General features: G+C 40.1%; 1 protein-coding gene across 9 annotated transcripts in view; it reads right to left on the bottom strand.

Moving 5' to 3' along the window:
* Positions 1-16388, bottom strand: part of LOC106089055 (uncharacterized) — a 600966-nt gene that overhangs the window by 437436 nt on the left and 147142 nt on the right. For all 9 annotated transcript variants that reach the window (XR_009397436.1, XR_009397435.1, XR_009397437.1 and 6 more), the window contains one exon: positions 6815-7337. The gene's annotated coding sequence lies outside the window, so the exon portion shown is untranslated. The remainder of the gene's footprint in view (positions 1-6814; positions 7338-16388) is intronic.

Below are 16388 nucleotides of genomic sequence, written 5' to 3' on the forward strand. Positions count from 1 at the left end.
ACTCATATATTCATATTCATGCTGCGCGTATCACCGCTTTAATCAAGGCGGTGTTTTGAGTGAATGCAAGACGAGAATGGAAACACCGGAAACACCACATCAGCATAACACATTGACTCGAATTATAATTCCAGTATTGCTTTTGCAACGATGAAATTCGATGAAATTAAAACAAGAAAAAAATCGTTAAGTTCGGCCGGGCCGAACTTTGGACACCCACCACCTTTGGTATATACGTAAACCACCTTTCACCAAAAACCGGTGAAAAATGCCTCCCTTTTCATAGCAGCTATATCGAAATATGTCACGATTTGGACCAAATACTAATAATAAGAAGTCATTGTTCAATTGTGTATAACAAAATATTGATCTTTTTAGTAGCTATATCTAAAAATAAACCGTTCTGAACCATATACTATTCGGATGTCGAAAAGCCTAACATAAGTCACTGATTTCTGTGAAATCGAATTATAAATGCGCCTTTAATGGGGTCAAGACTTTAATTCGAGATATGGGCCTATATTGCAGCTATATCCAAATCTGGACCGATTTGGGCCAGTCCCAAATTTCGACGAACTCGGACAATAAATGAACCTTTTATGAGCCCATGGACTTAAATCCAGAGATCGGCCTATATGGCAGTTATATCCAAATCTGGATCAATCTGAGCCATTTTGAACAAGAATGACGAAAAGCCCAACACAATCAAGTTCCAATCAGTCAACATGTCCGTTTGGGTGGGTTTTGGATTGGGGCTTGTATAGTCGGTAAAGCCCGACTTTAGTCATTTCTTATTGTTTTTTATACCCTCCACCAAAGGATGGGGGTATAAAAATTTCTTCATTCAGTTTGTAACACATCGAAATATTGAACTGAGGCCCAAAAATATTAAATATATTCTTGAACGTCTTAACAGTCGATTAACCATTAACCATGCCCGTCCATCTGTCCGTCCAATTGCCCGTCCGTCTGTCCGAATGTCTGTAGCTTTGGAAGGAATAAAGCTTGGTGCTTAAAATTGAGCACAAATACTTTCTATTGGTGTAGGAAGGGCCCATATCGATCCATAGTTTGAGATAGCTGCCATGTAAACCGATCTCGGATATTTACTTCTTGAGCCTCTAGACGGAGCAATTCTAGAGGGCGCAATTATTAACCGATTTTGCTTCAATTATGCAAGTGGGGTTTTGCAACGACTTCCAACAACCGATGAAGTACTCTATCGGATCAATCCGGTACGTACAACCGACTGCCATGGGATTGTTTAATACTGGTAGGTATCCAAAGGACGGCCTGTTCAAATTTGATGGATTATATCGACTTTTTATGCCCACCACCATAGACATATACTTTATGGTGTCTTAGATCCATATTTCGATGTGTTACAAACGGAGTGACTAGGTGAGTATACCCCCATCCTATGGTGGTGGGTATAAAAATCGATATAGTCCGACAAATTTCAACAGACCGTCCTTTGGATACCTACCGTCCTTTGGATACCTACCGTCCTTTGGATACCTACCGTCCTTTGGATACTTACCAGTATTAAACAATCCCATGTCAGCAGGTTGTACGTACCGTATTGACCCGATGGTGTTCTTCATCGGTTGTTGGAAGTCGTTTCAAAACCCCATATATTCTTGAATTTCGAGACGCATTCTGAGTCGATCTAGCCATGTCCGTCTGTCTGCCTATCGAAATCACGATAAAGGTCGAACGAGTTAAGCTAGCCGCTTGAAATTTTTACAAAGATACTAAATATTGATGTAGGTCATTGGGGTTTGCAAATGGGTCATATCGGTTCAGATTTGTATATATCTCCCATATAAACCGATCTTCCGATTTGACTTATTGAGCCCCCGGAAGCCGCAATTTTTGTCCGTTTTGACTACAATTTTTGCATGCGGTGTTCTCGACTTACGACTTTCAACAACTGTGCCGAGTGCGGTACAAATCGGTCTATAACCTGATGTAGCTCCCATATAACCCGATCTCACGATTCGACTTCATGAGCCCCTGGAAGCCTCAATTTTTGGCCGATTTAGCTAAAATTTTGCTTGTCGCATTTGGTGTCGGTAATGGCTGCATTCGATTTATTTCGAGCTTTCTCAGAGATCGCACTATTCGAGTCGTTATAGATGGGTTCTCATCTAATGAGCACAAATTGACAGCAGGTGTACCCCAGGGCTCTGTTCTTTCTCCTTCTCTTTTTCTAATTTTCATCAACGATCTGTTGGGTCAGACATCGAATCCGATCTACTCATTTGCGGATGCCAGTAATCTCTGTCATTCGACCATAGGCCGAGTCTTCGAAAGATTGAGGACAAGAGGCGGGTTATGGACGATACACTCTGCCAGGATTTGCTGGCCATTTCTGAGTGGGGTCGAAGGTATCGAGTATATTTTAATGCACGTAAGACTCAGTGCTGCGTGTTGTCACACAAACGATTCGCTGACCCATTACGATCATCTTTGTCTATCAATGCTGTAGATGTTGAGCAATCAGAAGCTCTTTATGTTCTGGGCATGAAAATACAAAATGATGTCCGTTGGGCTAAACATGTATTCGAAGTGTCGTAAGAAGCATTCAAGTGTTTAGGCTTCCTTAAACGGTGTAAGAATTACTTCACTCCGTCTGATCTTCTTAACGTCTACACCACTTTCATAAGACCGAAAATGGAGTACAACTCACATGTATGGGCTGGAGCTTCAAAATCATCCCTGGAGCTACTGGACCGTGTACAGAGTTGAGCGATGACGTTGATTGGGGACAGTGGGGTATCCAGCTCTATTGCCTCCCTTCTTTAGCGTCGCAATGTGGGTTGATTGGCGCTGTTCTATCGATACTTTCATGGTGTGTGTTCATCTGATATTCGTCTTCTTATTCCCGATGTAAGGATGTATGTCAGGGATACTAGACATTCCAGCAACTCACACCCGTTTGTAATTGATTGGCCAGCGGACCGCACAATGCATTATAGAGAGAATTCTTATTTCGCCCGAACCGTTTGTATGTGGAATCGACTTTCGGCTAATGTTTTTCCCACCCACTTTGACATCCAAAGATTTAAGACAAATGCCAATAAGCACTACATCCGTTTCCCCCCCTAAAATTCATAATTTCCTCTCGCCAACGCAATGCACCGCATTCATAGGGGACATCCCCTGCGTGTTGGCTGACAGAAATCAGTCTATAACCTGATATAACTCCCATATATACCGATCTCCCGATTTGACTCCTTGAGCCATTACAAGCCGCAGTTTTTGTCCGATTTGGATGAAATTTTGCATGTGGTGTTCTGTTATGATTTTCGACAACTGCACTAACTAAAGCCCAAGTCGGTCTATAACCAGATATAGCTGGCACATAAACCGATTTGCCGATTTTACTTCTTGAGTCCTTACAGGCCGCAATTTCTTTCGATTTGGCTGCAATTTTTTAAATGTTTTGGTGTACGGTTATGACTTCCAACAACTGGAAAAAAAACCGGTTTCTCGATCACCCTTATTCGATTCCTATAAGCTTTAGTTTTTGCTAGTTTGACAGAAGTTTGGTATGTAGCATAAAATTATGCCCTTCAACTAAATTTATGTTATGGTTGGTTGGCAAGATTCGGCCCGGCCGAACTTAGCACTCTTTTTATACCCTCCACCATAAGATGGGGGGTATACTAATTTCGTCATTCTGTTTGTAACTACTCGAAATATTCGTCAAAGTCCCCATAAAGTATATATATTCTTGAGCGTCACGATATTTTATGTCGATCTAGCCATGTCCGTCCGTCCGTCTGTCCATCCGTCTGTCTGTCGAAATCACGCTAACTTCCGAAGAAGTAAAGCTAGCCGCTTGAAATTTTGCACAGATACTTCTTATTAGTGTAGGTCGGATGGTATTGTAAATGGGCCATATCGGTCCATATTTTTATATAGCTGCCATATAAACCGATCTTGGGTCTTGACTTCTTGAGCCTCTAGAGTGCGCAATTCTTATCCGATTGGAATAAAATTTTGCACGACGTGTTTTGTTATGATATCCAACAACTGTGCCAAGTATGGTTCGAATCGGTTCATAACCTGATATAGCTGCCATATAAACCGATCTTGGGTCTTGACTTCTTGAGCCTCTAGAGTGCGCAATTCTTATCCGATTGGAATGCATTTTTGCATGAAGTGTTTTGTTATGATATCCAACAACTATGCCAAGTGTGGTTCAAATCGGTCCATAACCTGATATAGCTGTCATATAAACCGATCTTGGGTCTTGACTTCTTGAGCCTCTAGAGTGCGCAATTCTTATCCGATTGGAATGAAATTTTGCACGACGTGTTTTGTTATGATATCCAACAACTGTGCCAAGTATGGTTCGAATCGGTTCATAACCTGATATAGCTGCCACATAAACCGATCTTGGGTCTTGACTTCTTGAGCCTCTAGAGTGCGCAATTCTTATCCGATTGGAATGAAATTTTGCACGACGTGTTTTGTTATGATATCCAACAACTGTGCCAAGTATGGTTCAAATCGGTCCATAACCTGATATAGCTGCCATATAAACCGATCTTGGGTCTTGACTTCTTGAGCCTCTAGAGTGCGCAATTCTTATCCGATTTGAATGCATTTTTGCACGACGTGTTTTGTTATGATATCCAACAACTATGCCAAGTGTGGTTCAAATCGGTCCATAACCTGATATAGCTGTCATATAAACAGATCTGGGGACTTGACTTCTTGAGCTCCTAGAGGACGCAATTCCTTTCCGATTTGGTTGAAAATTTTCATGAAGTATTTTATTCTTACTTTCAACAACTGTGTCAAATAAGCTTCAAATCGGTTCATAAACTGATGTAGCTCTCATATAAACCGATCTGGGGACTTGACTTCTTGAGCCTCTAGAGGTCGCAATTATTATCCGATTTGCCTGAAATTTTATACGAAGGATTTTCTCATGACCATCAACATACGTGTTTATTATGATCTGAATCGGTCTATAGCCCGATACAGCTCCCATATAAATCGATCTCACTATTTTACTTCTTGAGCCCCCAAAGGGCGCAATTATTATTCGAATTGGCTGACATTTTACACAGGTCTCCAACATATAATTTAATTGTGGTCCAAACCGGACCATATCTTGATATCGCTCTAATAGCAGTGCAAATCTTTTCTTATATCCTTTTGGCCTAAGAAGAGATGCCGGGAGAAGAACTCGGCAAATGCGATCCATGGTGGAGGGTATGTAAGATTCGGCCCGGCCGAACTTAGCACGCTTTTTTTTTGCTTGTTTATTTTCTTCCATTTTTTTGCTGCAACACGTACGCGATGGCAATTTATTTATTCAATTTGTATTTTCTAGCATTCCTGGCAAATTGTCATAAGGTCGTGCATCAGCAAAAAACCAGGGCTGATTAAATATTTAATGTTTGAAATTTCGCTATATATGCCCTTTGGGGAAAAAAGTGCATGAAGGAAATCGCAAATCGCATAGCACTGGCGTACAACGAGGCCACGCTAAGAGATGGAGTTTTCATTATTGCACGAAAAATGTAATCAATAATCTATGGTTGCCAATGATATGAGATATGTTAGTAACCGCTCTCTCCCTCTCTCTCTCTCTCTCTCTACTCCCGTTCTCTATCACTACACATAGTGGGCTCAGTGTTTCAACGAACCGAATGGCATGCATCATTGAACTGTAGATAGCTAAACTTGGTCGTAATAGATGCTTGAATGCAACTCAAGCAGCAGCAATCAAAACATTTAACCATTGAAATTGGCTGTGTACTCCATTAGTATGCTGGGGCAGAAGGCAAGCAAAACCAAGGATGTATGGTGAAAGAGAGAGAGAGGTAGGAGGTATGGTAGAGGGAGACAAAGAGGAAAACAACTCCCTGCATAGATTCTAATGGCAACAAGAATCAAAAATGAAATGAACAAGAATGCTTGTCACACATGATACAACTCAAACACACATACACACCAATACATATGCCCGCTAACAAGCATACCAAGGATAACTACTACAATGATCTCACCAACAATCGCATGGGCACATGAACGACTACACCAAAGACATAGAAATTGAACAATCGCCGAGGTTTGCAAAGAAAACAAAAGGAAATGCGCCCCAGAAACACCAGCAAACATCCATTATGCTGCTCTATCGAATGGTGAATGGCGTATCTATGGAGGACCCTTGGCAATTGCGAAGATTTTTGTTGTCACTTACAATATGAATTCCTAGCTAAGGGCTATCACTCGCTCTCTCTCCCTTCCTTATAAGTTATCTTTGCTACTGGCTTCCTTCCGTTTGCCATGCGAGTAGCTATAAAATCTTAAGAAACTTGATTAGTTTTTCTTTCAAGGATATCAGCAAAGAAGAAACATTAAAAGTTTCTGAACACTGAAACGGCTTGGAGGACCTTTGAGCCAATACACAGTTCGCCTCATTGTAAGTGCAGCGTGCAAGGAATTTTTTTGTTTTTTTTTTTGTTCGTTGTCAGGAGTCGTATGCGGGTTGTACCCTAAGGCAAACATTAAGTTTGAAATTTATGTCACACATACTCGCAGGGCAAGTTATTTCTAAGCCAAAATGGGGGGCTAAAAGATATTAAAAACGATTTTTGGTCGATTAGGATTTTTAATTTCATTTAGTCTCTGCAACAAGGGGAAGTGGGGGGAACTCAAACCCAATATCTTTGCTTTTTCTAGCATCAAATAATTAACTCTGCACAACATGTCATTTGCACTTTGCTTTTCAAAGTTAAACAAATTTTGCTAGAATCCTTAGTCCTTTAAGATTTTTAGTGATACTTACTTGGGAAAAGTTGTAGTTGCTGCTGTAGCTGTAGCTGGAGTAGCTGGAGTTGATAGTGATGATAGTGGTGGTGGTGGTGGTGTTGGTGCTGCTGTCTATGTCCTTGTTGCACATTGGCCATGTTTTATCTATGCATTACATGATTTGTTGCCTTACTCGTACTCTTCTCATAGGATATGTGAGCCATGCAAAACTGAACGATGACACAAAGTTCTCAAACTTCTTTTCGCTATTGCATCTGCAGTCAAACTGTAAGCTACTTTTTTTTTACTTGATTTACTTTGGCCAAACTTTCTCAGTATTTTCAGTCTAAAAGTTTTTCATTAGCTTTGTTGCTGAGTAGTAGTAGTAGTAGTGATAGTGGTAGTGGTGATGATGGTCTATCTAAACTTATCACCTTTGCCCTCTGTTTCTCTAGTTTGAGCAAACTTTTTCACTTTCTTGTTTTATTTTTGCAAATTCTTAGAATTTGATTAGAATTTGATTCTTGTAACTGTTTGCACCTAATGTAACATCATGTGAGCTGGAAAGAAAATCAAAACCAAATTTTAATATTTAAGCAAAAAAAAAAATTTTAAATGGTAAACTTATGGCAATGAGAAGTCAATTATTATTGAGAGTGCAAAAAAAAACCCCAGGATCAGGAGCAGACATTCAAACAGCTTCTAGTCCCTTTGGAATGCATAAGTCAAGTCCTTGGTCCTGCAAGCCCTTCTATTTTACAATTCACTGGCATTGCTCTGAGAAGAGGCACTTTGAACAGAGTAAATTTTGTACTTTAAGCCATCCGCCAACAGAAACTGAGACATTCAAACCTAAAAAGCTGCAAAAACCATCCAGGTGACAGCTCTACTCAAAGCCTACAAAGAAGATCCAGCTGAGAAAAGGGAATTTGTATATGGATGGCGTATTGCCAGGACACTCTAAGCAGCCGCGGACCTAGGGATAAGAGTGCACTTCACATTATAAGAGGAATTATAACGGACCACGATGTGATAGCCCATATCGCCTCTAGAGGGCGCAATTCTTATCCAATTTGGCTGAAATTTTGCACATTGCGTTTCGTTATGACTTTTAACAACTGTGTCAAGTATGATTCGCATCGGTCTATAGCCTGATATAGCTGCCATATAAACCAATCTCCCGATTTGACTTCTTGAGTTTCTAGAGGGCGCAATTCCTGCAAATTCTACTTCTTGAGACTTTACAAAGCGCAATTACCAGCCGATTGGATTGAGCTTCAACACTTGGTGTTTTGGTGCGGCTTCCAACAACTGTGCCAAGTATGGTTTAAATCGGTCTATAACCTGATATAGGTGCCGTAAAAACCAATCTCCCAATTTGACTTCTTGAGCTTCTTGAGGGCGCAATGCCTATCCAATTCGGATGAAATTTTCAATGGTTTAAGTATGGTTTAATTCGGTTTAAAACCTGATAAGGCTGGCATACAAACCGATCTTCAGATTTGAGTTCTTGAGCCTCTAAAAGGCTCAATTCCCAGCCGATTCGATCGAACTTTTGCATGTGGTGTTTTGGTGTGACTTCCAATAACTGTGTTGTTATGATTTTCAACATTTGTGCTTCGGTATGACTTCCAACAGCCGTGATAAGTACGGCTGCCATATAAAACGTTCTCGCAATTTGACTTCCTAAGCCTCTGGAAGGCGCAATTATTACTCGATTCGACTGAAATTTTGGAGGTGGTATTTTCCCAAGACTTCTAACAGTCTGTTTGAATAAAAGTCACTCGTTAAACTTGTCACATGCGATTAATGATGATATAGAAGATTAAGCCCTTAGCTTTTCAAGTACATTACTCATGCCGCTGAAATATCAAAATGGAACAAAGTTACCTTTAAGTAAACTCACCTTTGCTGTGAGCAACCCATTTAAATGCTCTTTATTTCATACTAGCCGAACCGGGCCCGCTCCGCTGCGCCTTCTTTAAATCTCTAATATCTTTTTAGGGTGGGGACACTTCGCCCTAAATGTGGATATCGAATTTCGGTATTTTCACTTGGCCATTAAAGTAAATATAAGAATCGTGCTCTACTTTCAAAAACATGGGTGGACCCCAGGGTCTTTTTCCCGAAAATGAATATAAATTTCGAATATCAATCAATTTCCTCCCCAAACAGCTTTTATATAAAAGGGAAGTATTTTGGGGTGGGGCGGACCCCCCCAAAAACGTGGCTCTATATTTTCGTGATTGGTCTATATATATGGCGGTAATAATGAACCGTTTGGAGGGTGCTTTGGGGCTGGGCCACTGGCATTTTACCCTGAAAATAGTTCATTCTTTACCCCCAAATACCGTTGACTTAAGCTCCATATTGTTATAGTAGGAAAAAAGTTCAGTTTAGGGAGTGATTTAGGGCGTACTCCCAAACACTTGGCTCCAAAATTGGATTCAAATGCGTTCTCTACTCTCAAATACTTTTCATATTGCCATAATGGGTCAATTAATCTATTCGACGTATTTTTAGGAGGAATAGCGCCACCTAGACTTTAACGCAAATTTTTATGTCATATTCGTAATCTACTCCCAAATATCTTTCATTTGAATCCCATATAGCCATGGTCGGCTGATATGCCCATTTGGGGGTATTTGGGTTGATGGACTACGCCGTATCCATTTCGCCCGAGGGTGGATATCAAATTCGTATTCTACCCCCAAATACAGGGTGCGCCAGAGTAATTTACGTATTTAAAAATCTTCCCTGTGGTCAGTTGGGCGGAGCAGAGGTCGAGAAAGAACGCACCTGGAGGGGGAAGTCCCCTAGTTGAAGTCCCCTCTCTTTCATCAACTGCCATCATACCCTGGAGCAGCGGGCCTTTGACGTTGGCAGCTTATTTTCTAACTGACGCTGACTTGTTGCTACGCAACGTGCCTTCCACCCTCGCCGCTTTCTTAGGAAGTTCATTCCATGTGATCTTCTTAAAATCTCTACGTAGGTAGTATCAGGCTGAAGATTGAATATAACTAGCAACCGTGTCCAGAGGAGGGCGATAGTATTCTTAGGGAATACAAGGGTCTTTATTTGTAGGGAACATCCCCTGCGTGGTAGTTAAATGAGAAACAAGTAAATAGGTATAAAGTTAGGCCGGGCCGAACTTTGGATACCCACCACCTCGGGTATATATGTAAACCCCTTTTGTTAGAATCCGCTGAAAATTGGATAACTTAAGGACCCAAATTCGGCACGGACATTGAGTGGTCTAATATTTATGTCACTATTCAATTTTGTAGAACAAAATATAAGTCTTTTTGGCAGATAGATCCAATTATAAACCGATCTGAACCATATTAAGGTCGGATATCGGGAGGCTCAGAAAAACTCACTGATTCAAATTTCAGGGATACCTTATATATAAAAATAAATTTGTGTTTGTTTGTAGGTTTGTTTGTATGTTTGTTTCTCTGTTTGTTTGTTTTTTTGTTTGTTTCTTAGTTTGTGTGTTCCTATCGCCCTCCTTCATAGACTCAGAAACGGCTGAACTGATTTTCTTGAAATTTTCACTGATAGTGCATAATGATCCCGTGGTGAAAATAGGGTACTAAATTTTTTGATATTTGAAGGGGGAACGGACTCTCCCCCTTACCCTAATTTTCAGAAACGCCATATCTCGGAGATGGGTGGTGCGATTTAAGAGACATTTTGTGTGCTCTCTTATAGCAACAAAAACAAAAATTTGGTATCCAAATTTTGGATGGGGTACCTAGGGGGGGCGCCCCACCCCAAAACCTACCAAATATATATATACACCAAACACGACAATATGGGACTCAAATGAAAGGTATTTAAGATTAGAAAACGAATCTGATATAGAATTGTCGGACAAAATGTTTGGGGGACCACCCCATCCCCAAAACACCCCTAATTCGGACATATTTACCGACCATGGCAATATGGGACTCAAATGAAAGGTATTTGCGAGTAAAATGCGAATCTGATATCCAAATTTGGGACAAAGTTTCTGGGGGTCCACTCCTTTCCCAAAACACCCCCCAAACAGGACTTATTTACTGACCATGGCAATATAAGGCTTAAATAAAAGGTATTTGAATGTAGAATACGAATCTGATATCCAGATGTGGGACTTAATGTTTGAGTGGCCGCCTCGAGAACATTCCCCAAAGAAGACAAATTTACGACCATAGCAATATGGGGCTCAAATGAAAGGAAAAGTGTCTATGTGGCAACCCCATTCCCATAACACCACCCAAATAGGAAGTATTTGTTGACCATTGCAATATCAGGCTCAAATAAGAGGTAGTTTAGAGAAGAATCTGATATATATTTTCATAGCAAAGTCACTGAGTGGCCGCCCCATCCCCCAACACATCCGCTGCTCCTTTTTTAACTCTCTAATATCTTTTTAAGTTGGGGACACTTCGCCCTGAATGCGGATATCGAATTCGTGCCCTTGTAGCGTATGACGCTGAACGCATTCGAATCCTGGTGAGAACATCGGACAATGCGGTGGTTATCCACTCTTAATGTTGGCGACATTTACGCGGCACAATGTCATGCATGGTCATAAAAAAAAATGTTCCACAAAGAGGTGCTGCACTGCGGGACGCCGTTCGGACTCGGGAGGGATGGCACCTCAGACATTTCGACTCAAATATGGATATCAAATTCGTGCTGCACTTCCAAATCACTTTAATTTGAGCCCCATATTGGCATGGCCGGTAAACATGAACTGGAAGGTGTTTTGGGGCTGGGACGGCCACCGGCATTTTACACTGAAAATAGATATCAAATTCGTTTTTTATTCCAAAAGGAAATGAAGTTCAGTTTAGGGGTGCTTTAGGGCAAACCCCTAAAAAAATTTGGCTCCAAAATTGGATATCAAATTCGTTTTCTACTTTCAAATACCTTTCATTTAAGTCCCATATTGTCCAAATGGGTCATATAACCATTTGACTTATCTTTAAGAGGAAAAGCACCACCTAGATTTGAACGCAAATTTTATTGTCATATTCGTAAATGTCTCCCAAATAACTTTCATTTGAGTGCCGTATAGCCATAGTCGGCTAATATGCCCATTTGGGGGTATTTGGGGGTGGGCGACCTCCCATTACTTGGACCTAATTTGTTATGCCATATTTGTAATCTACTGCCTAATACTTTGCATTTGAGTCCCATATTGACATGAACTTCGAATAGGTCTGTTTAAAAAGGTTTTGGGGTTGGGGAGGCTCGCTGGGTACTTGGACCCAAATTTAAATACCATATTCGTTTTCTGGTCTCCAATACCTTTCATTTGATACCCTTGTCGTGTCCATCGGACCACTTTCGGATAAGGGTGGTGTTTTTGGGGTAAGGGGGAGGGTCCGTCTCCACCCAATATCTAAAAATTATATAGCCTATATTTCCTTCGAGACAAACGTACACAATCTATGAAAATCGGCTAAAACTTCGATTTGATATGGCATGCCAGATTCGAAATCTACTACTACCGAGTACCTTTCATTTGAGCTCTATATTGAAATGAACGTCCAATGTGTCTGTTTGGGGGAATTTTGGGGTTGGGGCGACCCGATGGGTACGTTGACTCAAATTTTAATATCATACTCGTATTTTACATTCCAATACCTTTCATTTTATACCTGTATTTTCCCGATCGGTCCATTTTTGATTTTGGTTTGTGTTTTTGGCATAAGGGGAAGGGTCCGTCCCCCGTCCGATATCGAAAAATTATATAGCTTATGATTTCTTCCAGCCCAACCTCGACAATATACGAAAATTTCGAGAAAATCGGTTCTGCCGGTTTTCAGTCTATACGGGCGTTTTTTGTGGGGGTGGGGTGGCCCCTATACTTCGACATGAATTTGAATGCCAGACTCGTTATTTACTCCCGCATACTTTTCATTTGATACCCAAATTGTCCTTATCGGTCCATTTTTGATTTTGGGTGGTGTTTTTGGGGTAACGGTGGAGGGTCCGACTCCATCCATTATCAACAAATTATAAAGCCTATTCCTATTCGTAATCTACTCCCGAATACCTTTCATTTGAGTCCCATATTGTCATGATCGTCAAATAAACTTATTTTAAGGGATTTTGAGGCTGGGGCGGCCCCTCAGGTACTTTAATTATGAAATTCGTACTCTACTCTTGAATACCTTTCATTTAGATGCCATATTGTTCCGATCGGTCCACTTTTATTTTTAAGTAGTACTTTTGGGGTAAGGGGGAGGGTCCGCTCCCCTACCAATATCAAAAAATTATATAGCCTATGTTTCCTTTCAGACCAACCTACACAATCTGTGAAAATTTCAAGATAATCGGTTCAGCCGTTTTTGAGTCTATACGGAACAAACGAATTTTATATATAAGATATAGGGTCGGAAAATTATATTTCCTACGGTGGTGGGTATAAAAAGCTTCTTCTTCTTCTTTTATTCTAACAAAACAATCTACCCATGGTAGACATAAACTAAATGAAGAGCCCTTAAAAAATATTTATCTATATTTAACTCGTTTCACCCTAATGTTCTAGATATTCCGATTAAGTTTCATTAGTCAAGCAGGCAGCTAAGCCCACGAAGAGGAATACAAATATTTACTCAATGTGGAATTAATTCGAGTAATCAACATATAAAAAGCGATCAGATTGTTGTTGTTGTTATGTTTTAGTATTAACGTTTGATTTTTTTGTTGTTATAGTTATTTCTATCAATGATGACTATGATAATTATGATGAGGATGACGTTGATATGGTTGTCATTGTTATATGTGGTCGGTTGTTATTTTATCATTAAACCACTTTTAATCGTTTGATATAAAAATCCTTTTTCAACAACAAAGATGGAATATAAAAACGACACACACACACACTCACACAAACACGAAGCATCAGCAACAACAGCATAGCCCGCAAGAACAATGACAGCAGAAGCAGCTACACACACAGCAACAACAACACTTAAAAGTAATCAAATACTTCAAAGCATCATTCACTCACTTATTCAACCCAACACACATGACTGCTATCTAATAACGGGCTTTAGAAGTGAGCGAGAGAGGGATAGCTACAGAGAATGAGTAAAGCCTCACCCCAGGGTATCTAAAGGAGGTAGAGAAGTTATAGGAAAGCTATCACAACGAATAGATTACAATAACAACAAAACGACAAGAACGCCATCATACAAACATCGTCATCATCAATGACTGCAGCAGCAGCACCAGCAGCAGCAGCAACCAAGAAACTAATAAACAACGAAAAGACATGACATGAATAACAAAATCTGTAAAACATCATCGTTATTACAACCACGATACATGCCACACGAACGCACCCACCAGAGGTGTGTTTACTCGGCTGTTTGCGTGTATGTTTGAGTGTATGTGCAAAGGACACAGTATTTTGAGTTTGGAAAAACCATTGAATAAAGTTAATGGAATATATTACCATCGACACCGCATTGCTTATTCATGCAATGTTACAATGTAATTAAGGTCTCGAAAACTATTTGAGTTGAACTCGGCAAAATCATACTCTTTAAACAACAGGGAAACGCCGAAAAATTGGGGGAGACCAATGCAAAGGAATTGAAGGAAATTTCAATGAATGTTGATAATATTTTTCAAAGACAAAAAATAAATTTTTAAATTTTGTAGCAAATAAAATTTTGAAAAAAAAATAATATTAACAAAAAGCTTTAATGATGTCGTAAAAAAGAAAATTTAACGAATGTTGACAATATTTCTCATAGCCAAAAATTGCGTAGCAAGCAAAATTTTAAAAAAATTTAATATTGACAAAATGCTTGAAGAATGTCTTGACAAAATTTGCTGGAAATACAAAATGGAATTTTGATATAATTCTCCACCTTTTGGTCTTCCCAGTTTGCGTGTATCACCGTGCTTGCCTTCCATAGACTTCTTTGCTGGAGCTTCTTCATCCATTCGGACAACATGACCTAGCCAACGCAGTCGTTGTATTTTGATGCGTGTAACTATGCTATCGTCGTCATACAGCTCGTTGTTTATATGTCGCCTATATTCTCCATTGACGCAAACTGGTCCGTATATTTCACGAAAAATCTTTCTCTCATATACTCCAAGCATTGCCTAATCTGATTTCACAAAGTTCCTATCGACATAGAATTTTGACGAAATTGTTTTAAACAGAAAATATTGACACATTTTGTTTAAAAATTAAAGCCTTAACTTTCCTTATAAACAAAAATATGAAAAAATTTTATAAAATAGAAAATTCCCCCTTTCCGGTCTATTATTTTGATCTTTAAAATCCTTTCGTGATTTTTCGAACATATTTCAGATCGAGATCATTTAAACTCAATGCTTCATACTAAAAGAATAGCTTAGCAAAGAGCTTATAATAGCTAAGCAAGTGTTTGCTGTTTTCGAAACACTTCGACTGGCATGGTGGATCACGATTTTTGATACGCCATGTACCTTCATCAACACCATTGTCTCACAAATTGGATCATCCCATAGGATTTTCGCCGTCCTACCTACCGTTTCGCTGTTCCACAGTGTTAAATACGTGTTCGTCGCCCACGCGCTTAACATAGACTGCGTCGAACGGCTTCGGAATAAACAAGTTTATTGACGGCAGTCCTCTGCCCTTCACCGCCAAATCGTTTGCCCTTTCATTCCCCCTTACTCCGCAATGGCCCAGTACCCAAACGATGCGGATTGTGCCATCCTCAGAGAAGGTGTTAATCTCCCCTTAACACGGACTGCGTCAACCCGAAAGGCTTCGGACTAACCAAGTTTATCGACGGCAGGCCTCTGCCTTTCACCGCCAAATCGTCTGCCCTTTCATTCCCCCATACTCCATTACGGCCCGGTACCCAAACGATGCGGATTTTTGCCATTGTCAGAGAAGGTGTTAATCTCCTTCTTACACTGCAAAACTGTGCGTGACCTTACCGCCCTGGTTGTTATTGCCCTTATGGCAATTTTACTGTCCGTAAAGATGTTCACTCTCGACGTCCTCGCCTTAGCACCACACCACCTCACTCATTCCGCCTGCAGGACCGTATTACGGCTAAGCAGTCTAAACAGATCAGTGGAGGCCACCGTAGCGCAGAGGTTAGCATGTCCGCCTATGACGTTGAACGCCTGGTTTCAAATCCCGGCGATACCATCAGATTTGATCAAAATTGGTTCAGATTTAGATATAGCTCCCATATATATGTATCGCCCGATTTGCACTTAAATGGTCGTAGTAACTATAATTTTCAACCGATCTGCATAAAATTTGGCACGAATTGTTTTGTTACTAATCTTAAGATATCTGCCGGATTTCATCAAAATCGGTTCAGATTTAGATATAGCTCCTATATATATGTATCGCCCGATTTGCACTTAAATGGCCATAGTAACTCCAATTTTCAAGCAATCTGCACAAAATTTCGTCCACATTGTTTTGTTACTGATCTTAAAATATTTGCCGGATTTCATTAAAATCGGTTCAGATTTAGATATAGCTCCCATATACATATATCGCCCGATTTGCACTTTAATGGCAGTAGTAACTAAAATTTTCAACCGATCTGCACAAAATTTGACATGGATTGTTTTGTTACTGA

The sequence above is a fragment of the Stomoxys calcitrans genome, chromosome 2 (assembly GCF_963082655.1).
Source record: "Stomoxys calcitrans chromosome 2, idStoCalc2.1, whole genome shotgun sequence".
Lineage (NCBI taxonomy): Eukaryota > Metazoa > Arthropoda > Insecta > Diptera > Muscidae > Stomoxys > Stomoxys calcitrans.